Raw genomic sequence first — 13494 nt, 5'->3', positions numbered from 1 at the left:
AAAATGCATGGTAAAAGAACAATGTCATGAGGGATTCAATAAGCAGATAAATTGGGAAAATCTGGTTGGTGCTGGATTCCAAGAGGGGGAATTTCTGGAATGCCGATGAGATGGCTTTTTAGAGCAGCTTGTGGCTGAGTCCACTGGGGGATCAGTTATTCTGGATTGGGTTTTGTGCAATGAACCAGAATTGATTAGAGAGTTTAAGGTAAAAGTAGCCTTGAGGGGAAAGCGACCATAATATGTTTGGATTCACCCTGCAATTTGAGAAGGAGAAGCTAAAGTCAGATTTATCAGAGTCACAGTGGAGTATTAGGATGATGGCACCTAACGGCGACTACTTTGTTTGCATCTTCGGAAACAGCTCTATTTCTATCTTTGATAACTCTATTTTTTCCTTTTCAAGTGTAACGCTCACGCGATCGGCTGCTGTATGTCTAGAGGAGAATTCGTCCACCTGCCAAACCGTGCCTCCCGTATATGTGGATGCTGTGAAATGCACACTAATACAAACTCGCACACACAATATCAAGCGCACACTGTGTAAGTTTACAGAATACACTTTATAAATCTTACTAAGTGATAAAAAGCAATACAATATATATGAAAGAAAAGAAAGGAAAGAGAAGGTGCCAGAACTTGTCAGGGTTCAGTCAAATAGTGTACAATCATTGGAGCTCAACCATCAAAGTCTTCGGTCCACTATTCGATCTTCGTCGACCTCCATGACCCGTGCCTGGGACCGAGCCAGGTGGTCAACCGGAGTGCATCCAGCACCATCCACCTTCCTCGCGATCTCCTCTCCAACTGCCCAAAAGCTCACGCAACAACAGCTTACAGACCCACAAGAAAGAATAACATCTATTCCAATTGGTTAACAAATGAATACAATTGTCATTATCAGTAATTATAATCAAAACAATCTGCGAGAGAAAGCACTCTCTCACCAGTTACCATAACAAAGAAGCATTTCTACTTTTACTTAACAAAGAAGCCATTTTGATTAACATACACAGTAACATAAGAAATTCTTTATACTCTCATCCCACCAACAAAAGTCATGCCCTCATGACATTAACAGAGTTCCCCAATGCTTCTTACAAAACACAAAACCCAACCCAGGTACAGAAAGCAGTGACATAACTTCCCAGGGCGGTAGAGATCACACTCGGTTCTCCCAGCACTGCATAGGTCAATCGCCCCTGGGGGTGCCTACTTCTCTGAGACCTCCTCTGCTGACCATTCTGGCTCAGACACCACGGGGGACACCGCAGGTCTACCTGTTGGACCCTCACCCTCTCCCTCACTGGGATCCCTCTTCACCTGAGAGCCTTCTGTCTCGTGTTCGGGTTCCACTCTCTCCCCCCAATGCCGGCGGCATCTCAGTCTGCCCCTCAACACTCTCCCTCCTCTCACCTAACTCAGTAGGGGAAGGGCCAGGAGCCTCTTCTTCCGGTACTGGGTAATTAGTGAATGGAAACAGGGGCCACACATCTGAATCATCGTCTTCCGAAGCAGTATCCCTTTCCACGGTGAGAAAGGACCTCGTCTCTTCCACAGCGGGCTCTTCCCTCACCCTGTGCCCTCGCAGAGTCCTCATGCTAGGCGTAACCTCCCACTCGGACTCTCGATCCACCTGCACTTCTTGACCCGGGGCAACAGGTGGTTCCGATGGAGTACCTTGACAGGCCCCTTCCCATCCTCGGGTTTCATCCGGTAAACAGGTAGATTCAGCATCTGGCTCTCTACCACGTAGGGGGTGGCCGCCCAGCAATCCGCCAACTTGTGCTGACCAGGCAGTCCTAAATTCCGTATAAGGACCCGGTTGCCCGGCAATAATTGAGCGAATTTCACTTTCTGATCATACCTCCTCTTATTCCTCTGATTCTGCTTGGTGGCCGCCACCTCAGCCAACTCGTACACCCTCTTCAACTCTCTCCTCATATCAGATACATACTTCAGATAGTGCTTCGAAGGTAATTCACCCGCCTCAGTCCCAAAACACAAGTCAATGGGCAACCTCACTTCCCGCCCGAACATCAGGTAATAAGGCGAGTACCCTGTAGCGTCATTGCGAGTACAATTGTAACAGTGAACCAAATGCCCAATGTGTCAACTCTACTTACTTTTCTGACCAATCTCCGGCGTCCTGAGCATATCCAACAGTGTCCGGTTAAATCTCTCGAGCTGAGGATCACCCTGCGGGTAATAGGGGGTGGTCCTGGATTTCTCAACCCCAAGCATACCCAGTAATTCATGGATAAGCCAGCTCTCGAAGTCCCATCCCTGATTACTATGGATCCGCCTGGGAAGGCCATAATGAACAAAGTACTTCTCCCATAACACCTTCGCCACTGCAGTCTCTTTCTGATCCTTAGTGGGAAACACTGAGCATATCGAGTGTAGTGATCCATGATGACTAAGGCATTCGCGGTGTTGCCGGTGTCTGGTTCAATAGACAGGAAATCTATACACACCAGGTCCAGGGGTCCCGCAATCTGCATGTGAGCCAAAGGGGCTGCCTGCACAGGCAGGGTCTTCCTCCTGCTGCAACGACTGTACTTCTTACAGTATTCTTCAACCTCTCCACTCATCTGGGGGCAGTAAAACCAGTCCTTTAGTAACCCACAGGCCTTTTCCACCCCCAAGTGCCTGGAATCATCATGCAGTGCCTGGAGCACAGTCTTCTGGTACTTCTCAGGCATGACCAGCTACCAACGCCAGGGGTGGTCCGGGGTGACGTGACCCGGTACAAGACTTGGTTCTTCAACTTTAACCGAGGCCACTCCTTCAATAACAGAGGCACTGAAGTGTGTTTCGCCTTCTCTGCCCACACCACATTCCCCTTCTCCACCGCCCTCCACACTGTGCCAATGCCCAGGTCATTTCGCTGAGCAGCTGCCACTTCCCCCGGACTTAGTTCCGGCAACTGTTTAGTCTTCAGTGCAGTCAGATCACAGTAAACCTGGGGCAGGGCGTCACCAGAAGCCCCCAATGGGCCCACAGCTCGCTCCGGCCTCCCCTTTCCCCTCGGCCTTCATGGTGATAGCAAACGAACACATGGTTTTCACTCCAGGGGCAGGAATGCTCTCCCACTCCTTGTCTCTCTCCGGTTCCCCATGCTCCCGACGTGACAAAGCATCCACATTGACGTTCCTGCTTCCCGGCCGGTACTTCAGGTTGAAATCATATACCGACAAAGCTGCCAACCACTGATGGCCTGTGGTATCCAGTTTCACTGAAGTCAGGATATAAGTGAGAAGATTGTTATCCGTCCTCACCTCAAACTTGACCCCATATAGGTAGTCGTTCAACTTGTCCACCACCGCCCACTTCAGCGCCAGGAACTCCAACTTGTGAGTGGGATAGTTTCTCTCAGATGGCGACAGACTTCGGCTGACAAATGCCACTGGTCTCAATGCGTTGCCCTGTTCCTGGTACAGGACAGCCCCTAGACCCTCTCGGCTGGTATCCGTGTGCAGCACATACGGCTTCCGGGGATCGGCAAAAGACAACACCGGGGCCTGGGTCAGCGCCCTTTTCAGAGATTGGAACGCCTCTTCACATTGATCATCCCATCTCGATCCAAAAGGCTCCGCTGGGTTCCAGTATCCTCCTGCTTCCTGCCCTCGGTCCCCCTTTCCTTTTCTTCCCCACAGGTGGATAGCCACACAATAGCTGGTTCAACAGGTGACTCATTTTAGTGTCCTTTCACAAATCGCCGGTAATACCCACAGAACCCCAAAAACGTGTGTGGGGGCGCTCACCTACTGGGGCCTCAGCCAGGTTGTCACTGTGCCTAAGTTAGCCGGATCCGTAGCCACTCCCTCTCGTGAAATTATGTGGCCAACATAACTGAATGGCGGCTTACAGAACTGGCATTTGTGCAGGGAAAGCTTCAAACCTTCCTCTTTAACTTGGCTTAACACCTTCAGCAGTTGCTCCTCATGTTCCTCCAACGTAGATCCAAACACAATCAAATCTTCCAGATACACCAGCACCTCGAGCAGGTTCATATCCCCCACAGTCCTCTCCATGAGCCTCTGGAAGGTGGCTGGGGCCCCTGATATGCCTTGGGGCATTCGTTCGAACTGAAAGAACCCCAGTGGGCAGATAAAGGCTGTCTTCTCTTCATCAGCCTCACTCATCGGGATCTGGTAATATCTACTCCTCAAGTCCAGCACACTGAACCACTTCACTCCACTCAGACAGGTCAGCGTATCTTCGACCCTCGGGACGGTATACTGGTCAGGGACAGTGCGCCGGTTCCAAGTCCTATAGTCCACACACTTGTGTTCCTTCCAGTTCTTCTTCCGGACCACTACTATTGGGGATGCATAGGGGCTTCGGGACTCAGCGATGATTCCAGTTTCCTTGAACTTCCACAAGTGCTGCCACGTGTCTTCCATGTCTGCAGGGGCCAGTCGCCGTGACCTCTCTCTGAACAGGGTGTCCTCAGTCACTCGGATGGTATGGCGAGTGCTCTTGGAGCACCCACATCAAACTCACCAAGAGAAACGACATCTTCCAGTTTCAACATCTTCTCCACCAGCCTGCGTTTCCATGCCGGCAGCACAGGAGAGTCCTCAAAGTTAAAGGCCTCAGCGGTCAGATTTCCTCTGTTTTCCAATCCTTCCCCCTTAGTGGGCCTCACAGGGGTGCTAGACATTACCGTCACCGGGAACAAATGTGCCAGTCACATCCCTCTCTTAAAAGTGATTTCTCTCTGTAGTGTTCCTGACACTTACGACTATCCGCCTCGCATGTACCACCCCTGGCCTCACCAGCACCCCCGCCGGATCGTGTCTCCCCCTCGAGATCTTCCTACAAACAACGCTTCACCTGCTGGCACTTCGGGGAAACTAGGGATCCCCATCACTAGAGCCACTTCCCCTGGCCATATCACTTTAGGCCTGGCCTGCGTACACCACACTGTCCCTTGTTTGCACTCAGGATCCAGCCCTTGGGTCACCCACTTCTTCAAATACTGCCTGAAACACTGGGTGTACCAAGAGGATCTCCAGAAAGTTCTCCCCTGCCTTCTCCTTACAGTCTCCCAGGAGCCGTTGCACAAGGGGGGAGTTAGTCCCCACCAGAAGGGCAGCACCACCTGTTTCCACCAGGTCCGGACAAACCAACACCAATGCCTCCATAGCTTCAGACACTCCCACATCGCCCTCCGAGAATTCCAATCTCACTGACAGGTACCCATCATATGGATAATCACCCCCACTCACACTCCAAATCTCCAGGGTGTCAAATGGCAAGTGCTTTAGATATTTGTTGTAGAGTGACTGATACAATAAGGTAACCTGCAATCCTGTGTTGAGAACGGCTTTGGTGTAAACTCCCTCTATCCATAGGCACACACTGGAACGGGGTGACCTCTCTCTGAACGGGGTGTCCTCAGTCACTCAGATGGTATGGTGGGTGCCCTTGGAGAAACGACATCTTCCAGTTTCAACATCCTCTCCACCAGCCTGCGTTTCCACTCCAGTGACACATGAGAATCCCCAAAGTTAAAAGCCACAGCGGTCAGCTTTCCTCTGTTTACCAATCCTTCCCTCATAGCAGGCCTCACAGGGCTGTTAGACATTACTGTCACTGGGAACAAATGTGCCAGCAGCATCCCTCTCTTAAAGGTGATTTCTCTTTCCATGGTGTTCCTGACATTGACGACTATCCGCGTCGCATGTACCACCCCTGGCCTCTGCACTTCAGGCCTCACCAGCAACCCCGCCGGATCGTGTCTCCCCCTCGAGATCTTCTGGGGCGTCCACTAACAGGGCTTCGCCCGTCGACACTCCAGGGAATCTGGGGGTCCCCATCACTAGAGCCACTTCCCCTGGCCATATCACTTTAGGCCTGGCCTGCGTACACCACACTGTCCCTTGTTTGCACTCAGGATCCAGCCCTTGGGTCACCCACTTCTTTGATCACTGCTCAAAATACTGAGACCCAAGAGGGTCTCCAGAAAGTTCTCTCCCGCTTTCTCCTTACAGGCTCCCAGGAGCCGTCGCAGAAGGAGGGAATTAGTCCCCATAGGCACACACTGGAACACACTGGCTTGGGCTTTCGGTGGCCCCCTGGCTGATTTCTGGGAACGTGTTCCTCCAGAGACTCCAGTCCGTTCCCTCACTGAGTCTCTCCGAAGTTTCCCGACACCTCTCCCTTCTTAGTCACCTGGGGGCTTGCCCTCCGCGGGGCGCCTTGTCTCTCACAATCCCTCCGAAAGTGTCCCTCTTCCCCACAGCTGTAGCACACCCTTCGCCACTCACATTCCTGCTGGAAATGCCCCTCTTTCCCACAGTTATAGCACCTGCTACCTGCCGCCCCTCCTCTCCCAGGATGCCCGCCACTCCCAGCCCACTGCGTGGGTCGTCCCCCGGGGGGTGTACTCTCCCTGTCCATCCCCTCAAATGGGGGGGGTCCCTACTCCCCTGGGACCCCTTGGGTTTCTCGGTCCTCAACCTGGCCACCACTTTCTGTACCGCTGAGGATTGCCCCCAGTGGCCCAAGCCCCTTTTTTGGCCCAACACACTCTCTTCCTCCCGCACTTCTCTAATCAGCTACCTGAATGATGGAGGGGGGCTCTTTTTATAGGACGGTCAGAGACTCCACGCCACCTTGTCCTCCTCCAGGGAACCACTACATATCTGACTCACCCTCAGCCTTGCCACTTCGTGTGCCTTCACTACCCCCTGGCGCCACAACCCAGTAAGCATTCTCTCTAGCCGAAATATGTATTCTGAGAGCTTTTCCCCTCTCTCTTGCTCCAAGTGGTGAAACTCTGCTGAAAGCAGACAGGGATCCCCTGACAACCCAAACGCTCCCTCCAAAGCTTCTAAATAATCCTCCAATGAAGCCAAGGGCTGTTCAGCTTTCAGCTCCCGGACTACTTTGGCCACCCCGCCCCTCAAACTTCCCATCAATCGCTGTCTCTTCTCCTCATCTGAGCCTGGCCACTCCTCTAACAACAGGGGCGTGTTTTCGATCCAGTTATCATAGTCAACCTCCCTGCCCGGAGTATGTGGCTCCTGAGAAAACCCCCAGCTTCAGCCGTGGCCTCTCCGCCACCCTCACCAGGGAGTTAAGGGCGGCTGCCAGCTCAGAGGCCTCCCCTCCAGCTGGGGGGCAGGGCCTGGCCAAGACTTCCCACTCTGATCCCACCTTACTGGTTACTGGCACCTCCCCTACGGTCACATCTAGCTCCTCCTCTGGTGTCTCCTCACCTTCATCCTCTGGGAGGGCGTGGAGGCCCCACACGCCTTCCCCTGGACACAGACCATCGCTGGCAGTTCCAACGTCAGGACATAAGCACTCGTACGAACCAACACCCAGCTAGCCTCTATTTCTTTACTGCACCTTCTAACCACCAGTTCTATCTGCCCCATACCTTTGACCAAACTCAACCCCTGCACTAACACATCTTCCGAAATGCAGAAATCCACCCCGCTTAACATGCACACATAATTCACCGGTACGTCCTCTAACTCGCACCAGTTTACAATCTTATCTCGATCCATCTCCGCACTACTGAACGTGCGGGATTTACACAGCTTACCGAAAATTCAATCCGGGCCGAGCACCCCACAAATGTAACGCTCATGCGATCGGCTGGTGTACGTCTAGGGGAAGATTCGTCCACCCACCAAACCGCGCCTCCCGTATACGTGGATGCTGTGAAATGCACACTAATACAAACTTGCACACCAATATCAAACCACACATCATGCACGTTTACAGAATACACTTTATAAATCTTACTAGAACTAAGTGATTAATAGCGATACAATATATATGAAAGAAAAGAAAGAAAAGAAAAGGCGCCAGAGCTTGTCAGGGTTCAGTCAATTAGTGCACAAACGTTGGAGCTCAACCATCGAAGTCTTCGGTCCACTATTTGATCTTCTCCGACCTCCACAATACGCGCCTGGGACCAACCTCGGTGATCGACCAGAGTACATTCAGCACCGTCCGCCCTTCCTCGCGATCTCCCCTCCAACTCCCAAAAGTCTGTGCAACTTCAGTTCTTAGACCCACAAGAAAGAATAACATCTATCCCAATTGCTTAACAAATGAATACAATTCCCATTATCAATAACTATAACCCAAACAATCTGCGACAGAAAGCACTCTCTCACCAGTTACCATAACAAAGAAGTATTCCTACTTTTACTTAACAAAGAAGCCATTTTGATTAACATACACAGTAACATAAGAAACCCCTTACACATGGTTCTTTTGAAGACCCTGACCTGGAGTTACACTCTGACTTCAGTTCTTTGCAGAAATGGGACCTGCTCTTGGGGCCTCAAGACCGGCCATGATATCAAAAACGATATGCCAAGGATGTAGTTGGAAGACCAGTGGGCCTTCAGGGTGTTGGGTTTTCGTGGCCCTGGAGACGGGTGGATTCCAGTCCAGGATATGTTGTGGGATTACATAGAAGACTGGAAGCAGTGAGCTGGCTTGCTGGCTGTGTGCCCAAAGACCTGAGTTCTTTGGGCACAGAACTAGGAAAAAGCGACACAACAGATTTTTATCGCCATAAATTAGCAAGGTGTTTTGTTATGTCTCCCCTCTTGCTGTGAAATGGAGACACTTCTTTTTCCCTTATTAGGGACAGAATGTGAGCCTGTGGTATGTCAAATACTGGGCAATCTTTGGGGTACTGCAAGTCTGTGTCTTTATTGATGCTTTGCTACACATTTGTGTGCTTGTTGAGGGGTGCTGATGCTTTTTTGCTGGTAGGGGAGGAGGATCATTGGTTTGCTGCTGCTTATGCATGGGGGGGAGCTGGGAGGGCATAGGGGTTCTAACTTTTAACTGTCATTCATTCTTTGGAGCATTCCTCTGTTTTTGTGGATGTTTGTGAAGAAAAAGAATTTCAGGATGTATATTGTATATTTCTCTGACATTAAATTATACCTATTGACCGACTGAGTAAAGGGAATTACAGAGTTGGCCAGAATTGACTGGAAAAGAACTCTGGCAGGGTTGACAGTAAAGCAGCAATGGCTGGAATTACTGGAAGCAATTTGGAAAGCACAGGATCTAACATCCCAAGGACGAAGAAGTATTCTAAAGGCAAGTATTTGTTGCTAACAGGAGAAGTCAAAGCCACGAAGCCATGGAATACATCAAAAATCAGCGGAAAATTAGAGGATTGGGAAGCTTTCAAAAACCAGCAGAAGGTAACTAAAAAATTGTTAAGGTAAAGATAGAATACAAAAGTAATCTAGTGAATAATATTAAAGAGGATACCAAAAGTTTCTTCACATACATAAAGTGTAAAAGAGAGGCGAAGGTGGATATTGGACCACTGGAAATGATGCTGGAGAGGGGCAATGAAATGGCGGATGAACTGAATAAGTATTTTGTGTCAGTCTTCACTGTGGAAGATTTTAGCAGTATGGTGGAAGTTTCAGGTGTCAGGGGTCATGAAGTGTGTGAAGTTACCATTACAAGGCAGAAGGTTTCATGGGAAACTGATAAGATTGAAGGTAGATAAGTCACCTGGACCAGATGGAGTACATCTCAGAGTTCTGAAAGAGGTAGCTGAAGAGATTGTGGAGGCAGTAGTAATGATCTTTCAAGATTCACTAGATTCTGGAATGGTTGCAAGGGACTAGAAAATTGAAACATCTCTCCAATCTTCAAGAAGGGAGAGAGGCAGAAAAAAGTAAATATCGGCCAGTTAGTCTGAACTCTGTGGTTGGGAAGATCTTGGAGTCGATTGTTAATGAAGTGGTTTCGGGGAATTTGGAGGCACATGATAAAATAGGCCATCGTCAACATGGCTTCTTCAAGGGAAAATCTTGCCTCGCAAATTTGTTGGAATCCTTTGAAGAAATAACAAGCAGGATAGAAGGATAGACAATGGAGATTCAGTGGATGTTGTGTACTTGGATTTTCAGAAGGTCTTTGACAGGATGCCACACATGAGGTTGCTTAAACAGCTACATGCCCATGGTATTACAGGGAAGATCCCTGTGTGGATAAAGCAGTGGCTGATAGGCAGGAGGCAAAGAGTAGGAATAAAGGGAGCCTCTTCTGGGTGGCTGTTGGTGACCAGTGGTGTCCCATAGGGATCTGTGTTGGGACTGCTTCTTTTTACTTTATATGTTAATGATTGCATAATGGAATTAATGGCTTTGTTACAAAGTTTACAGACAATGTGAAGTTTGGTGGAAGGGGAGGGAGTTTTGTGGAAGTAGAGAGACTAGAGAAGGACTTAAGCAAATTAAGGGAATGGGCAAAGAAGTGGCAGATAGAATACAATGTTGGGAAGTTTATGGTCATGCATTTTGGTAGAAGAAATGAAAGGGTTGACTATTTTCTAAATAGAGAAACAATACAAAAAACTTAGGCCCAAAGGGATTCCCCTAAAGATTAGTTTGCAGTTTGAGTCTGTGGTGAGGAAGGCAAATGCAATGTTAGCATTCATTTCAAGAGGACTTGAATATAAAAGCAAGGATGTAATATTAAAATTTTATAAATCACTAGGAAGGTTTCAAATGGAGTACTGTGAGCAGTTTTGGGCTTCTTGTCGTAAAAAGGATGTGCTAAAACGGGAGTGGTTTCTAAGGTTTACGAAAATTATTCCAGATTTGAATGGCTTCTCATATGAAGAGCATTTGATAGCTCTGGGCTTGTATTCACTGGAATTCAGAAGAATGACAGGTGACCTAATTGAAACCTATCGAATGGTGAAAGGCCTTGACAGAGTGGATGTGGAGAGGATGTTTCCTATTGTTGGAGAGTCTAAGACCAGAGAACACAGCCTAAGAATAGAGGGGCATTCTTTTAGAATGGAGATGAGGAGAAATTTTATTCACCAGAGAGTGGTGAATCTGTGGAGTTTGTTGCCACAGGTAGCTGTGGAGGGCAAGTCTGCATGTTTACTTAGGCAGTGGTTGTCAGATTCTTGATTGGTCAGGGCATGAAGGGATACAGGCAGAAAGCAGGAGATTGGCGTGGAACAGACTTGATGGGCCAAATGGCCTAATTCTGCTCCTGTGTCTTATGGTCTTAAGGTCTTATGAATAGGCAAGGAATGGAGGAATATAGGCCATCTGCAGCTATAATAGGTTAGTGTAATTAGTGTAATTAGCTTGGCTCAACTCCACAGGCTGAAGGGCTTGTTCCTGTGCTCTGCTATGTTCTGTCATCATTTGAAAGTATAACATTGTTTGTTCAACCACACTGATGCTAAACCATGGAGCTCCCTACCCAACAGTTCCATGAGAAATCTTCACCAGGATTGAAGAGATTCCAGAAGGTAATATGTGTAGAGGTGCAGGAAATGTACAATGTCGAAAAGGACTATTTTTTGTCTGTATTTACTGTAAAGATGGACATGGAAATACGTGAATTCAGAGGAGACAACAGTGATATCCTAGAGCACATCAACATCCTGAAGAAAGAGGTGTGAGAGAACTTGAAACACACACAGAAAATGTGCATAAATCCCAGCACCTGACCAGCTGTATCCTTGGATGTTATGGGAAGTAAGAAAGGAGAGTGTTGGGGCACCGAAAGAGACTTCATCAGCCATGGGTGAGGTCCCTGAGGACTGGAGGATACCTTATGTTGTCCCTTTGAGAAGGGCAGCAGGGATAAGCCTGACATCAATGGTGAGAAAGAGATCCTGACAGACAGAAAAGACAAGATCTGATTAGGGCTTTGTGTGCAGGAAATTCTTTCTCACAAATTTGAGATTTTTGATGGCCAGGAGGTAAGTTACCCAGGTCTTTGAGAAGCTCCTGCATGGTAGGCGAGATTAGATAGCTTGGTGGAAGGAGTCCAGAGGGTGGTAGTGAAGATTTGTTTTTCAGACTGGAAGCCTGTTGTCTGTGATATGTCAAAGTGAACAGTGCTGGATCCTCTGTTGTTTGTTAGATATACTAATGATTTAAACCAGAAGACATAGGAGTAGAATTAGGCCATTTGGCCCATTGAGTCTGCTCTGCCATTCAATCATGGCTGATCTATTTTTTAACCCTCCTCAGCCCCACTCCCCAGCCTTCTCCTCATAACCTTTGATGCCATGTCCAATTCTGAACCGATCAAGCTCTGCCTTAAATACCCCAAAGACTTAGTCTCCACACCTAAAAACAAATTAGGTGTTACCTAAAAAACACCTAAAAACAAACTTAGTAACAAAATCCACAAATTCACCACCCTCTGACTAAAGAAATTTCTGCACACCTCTGCTTTAAATGGACACCCCTCTATCCTGAGGCTGTACCCTCTTGTCTTAGACTCCTCCACCATGGGAAACATTCTTTCCACATCTCCTCTGCCTAGACCTTTCAACATTCAAAAGGTTTCAGTAAGATCCCCCCCACCCATCCTTCTAAATTACAGTGAGTATAGACCCTGAGCCATCAAACGTTCCTCATAAGATAACCCTTCCACTCCTGGAGTCATCCTTGTGAACCTCCTCTGGACCCTCTCCAATGACAGTATGTCTTTTCTGAGATGAGGAGCCCAAACTGTTCACAATACTCAACGTGAGGCCTCACCAGTGCCTTATAGAGCTTCAGCATCACATCCCTGCTCTTATATTCTGGACCTCATGAAATGAATTCTAACATTGTATTTGCCTTCCTCACCACTGCCTCTACCTGCAAGTTAACTTTTAGGGTGTTCTGCATGAGGACTCCAAGTCCCTGTGTATATCAAATTTTTGGATTTTCTCTCCATTTAGAAAATATCTGCAGTTATTTCTACTGCCAAAGTGCATGACCATGCATTTTCCAACATTGTGTTTCATTTGACACTGCCTTGCCCATTCTCCTTAATCTGTGTAGGTCCTTCTGCAGCCTACTTGTTTCTTAACACAGCCTGCTCCTCCACCAATCTTTCTTTGGTTGAGATTTAGATGAGGATGTGGTTGCCACGTAGCGAAATTTTTCAGATGACCTTAACGTTGGTGGTGCAGTGGACAGTATGAAAGCTGTCTAAGTTTACAACAGGATATAGATCAATCCAGAAAGTGTGCAAGGTAGTGCATTTTGGGAAGTTAAACTGGGGCTGAATCTACACAGCAAATGATAGCACTGTAGGGAGTGCTGCTGAACAGATTAGTATATTACATGGTCACAATAGGTCACTAGAGTGTGTAGTGGAACAGAAGGATTTAGGAACATAAGTGAAAATGGCCATTATGAATTTCAAAGTTCAAAGTAAACTTTTTATCAAAGTGCGCATGTGTTACTAAATACTACCTCGAGATTTATTTTCTTATGGCAAAAAATAAATACAATAGAATTTTATGTGACAAGTACATGCTTTGAACAGAGATGAGATGCTATCTGGAATGAGTTGCCAGAGAAGTTGGTGGAGCAAGCAACAGTAATAACATCTAAGAAGCAACTGGATAGGTGTTTGAATGAGCAGAGCATGGAGGGATATGGAATTACTAGACTGTAGGTAGGCATAATGGTCAGGATAGAGTTGGTGGGCTGATAGGCCTGTTTCTCAGCT

The 13494-nt window shown here is 48.0% G+C and overlaps 1 protein-coding gene across 4 annotated transcripts in view; it reads right to left on the bottom strand.

The window, feature by feature from the left end:
• The window catches only part of LOC132398286 (probable G-protein coupled receptor 174), a 169309-nt gene that overhangs the window by 31594 nt on the left and 124221 nt on the right, over nt 1-13494 (bottom strand). Inside the window, exon 1 of one of the 4 annotated variants that reach the window (XM_059977481.1) lies at nt 667-1068. The exons of the other annotated variants lie outside the window; for them this stretch is intronic. The gene's annotated coding sequence lies outside the window, so the exon portion shown is untranslated. Of the gene's footprint in view, nt 1-666; nt 1069-13494 lie in introns of those variants that run through there. 4 annotated transcript variants of the gene reach the window in all.

The sequence above is a fragment of the Hypanus sabinus genome, chromosome 8, assembly GCF_030144855.1.
Source record: "Hypanus sabinus isolate sHypSab1 chromosome 8, sHypSab1.hap1, whole genome shotgun sequence".
Taxonomy (NCBI): domain Eukaryota; kingdom Metazoa; phylum Chordata; class Chondrichthyes; order Myliobatiformes; family Dasyatidae; genus Hypanus; species Hypanus sabinus.
The sequence above is the reverse complement of the archived record's forward strand: the minus strand, read 5'-3'. Positions and strand labels throughout refer to the sequence as shown.